Raw genomic sequence first — 1,652 nt, forward strand, 5'->3', positions numbered from 1 at the left:
GATTAATAAAATTAGCAGTGAAATTTATAAGCACTTAAAAAAATATTAATATTGATCTCATTCTTCAGAAAAAAATGGAAAGAGGAAAAGTAATTCATTTTAAAACAGAAACTAAATCATATAACTCATAGCTGAAAATACACTTAAAAGAAACAAAGTTGACAGTCCAATTTCCTTTCAAACTAAATTCACATATTCTATTTCAAATTGAGGTATGTGCTTCAGCGGCAGTATACCATGAGCAAACTCAATTTATAAAATATAATTAAATGTACTAGCTCCTGGAAAAAAGAAAAACAGTGCTAATAAATGGAAAAAATATAATAAAATTGTATATGACTGTGATTTATAAAGAAACAACAAAAGTATTTCTTACCAAATGAGTAGAAAGTCTCTAACTGCCCCTCAGAAATGGTATTTATCATATCCTATAGCTCACCTTACAATTTGTGGTCCACTTTGAAAGCAGGAATGAGACTAGAATTTTCTGTGTCATACTTCTGCCAGACATTACACTCTACATCATGGTCAGTGCAACGAAGAAAACACACACACACAAAAATACATTAGGAAGGGAGAGACATGAATGATATGATTTTCCAGTGATACTTGTTTTTAAGTATAAAATCCTTGTAAATGAATAAAATTATACTGGATTTCCTGGTTATGGAATACAAGGCTTTTATGAAAAAAAAAAAAAAAACTGTTTCCACACCTCAGTCATAAGGCACTCATAGTTAAAATTTTTTTTCTCTTTTTTGGCTTTTCTCCAATACTGGGAATCGAACTCACGACCTTGCGCTTGCCAGGCAGGCGCTGTGCCGCTGAGCTAAATCCCCAGCCCTGCATAGTTAAAATTTTGAAACTTGATTTTTGGAACATTTAAAATCATTATATATGTAGCAACATATTCTGTAATGGTTTTGAAAGTTATAAGAATTATTAAACTATTGAAATACCCCTTTGACAATAAAAATTATATAAGTGGATGAAGAAAGCACATTCAAAGATGGAGAGGCTCAGTAATGGAATTATTTAACACTCAATACATCGCTTCACATGTATTTTCCTGGGAATTATCAAATTTTGTTGGCTTCCTAATATGAGGTTATTCATTGACTATCTTGGGAATCATTCACATAGATTTGATTTATATCAAATAAGTGAAGTAAGTAATAAAGGTTAATCTTTTACTACTTTCTGAAAATAGTACGTTTTAATGGATATGTCAGATTTAAAAAGAGAATAAATAGCAAATAGTATTATTAGGAGTTATTCTCTATGTATTGCTCTTTTATTTTGTGTCTAGAAAGAAATGAAAAAGTGAGGTGTGATGATGTATGACTGGAATACAGGGCTCTGGGAGGGGAAGGCAAGAGTATTTTAAGTCAGAACACAACACAATGACTTAAAGAGATCCTTTCTCAATGTAATAAAACTTAAAAGAGTTGGAAATACATCCCAGTGCAAAGTTTCTGAGTTCAATCCCACATAAAGAAAAAGAGAAAAAACAAGAAAGAATTAAAAAGCAACAATTTAGTTCAAGCAATTCCAATGAGTTTTGGGGATGGGTATGTAAAAAAGGTAACAATAGTAAACCTAGGCAAGTGACAGTTTTAATTGTTGCTAGATATGGAGCAGTGTGTGAAGTG

This window comes from Chinchilla lanigera, unplaced genomic scaffold (genome assembly GCF_000276665.1).
Source record: "Chinchilla lanigera isolate Chin_1 unplaced genomic scaffold, ChiLan1.0 scaffold00199, whole genome shotgun sequence".
Classification (NCBI taxonomy): domain Eukaryota; kingdom Metazoa; phylum Chordata; class Mammalia; order Rodentia; family Chinchillidae; genus Chinchilla; species Chinchilla lanigera.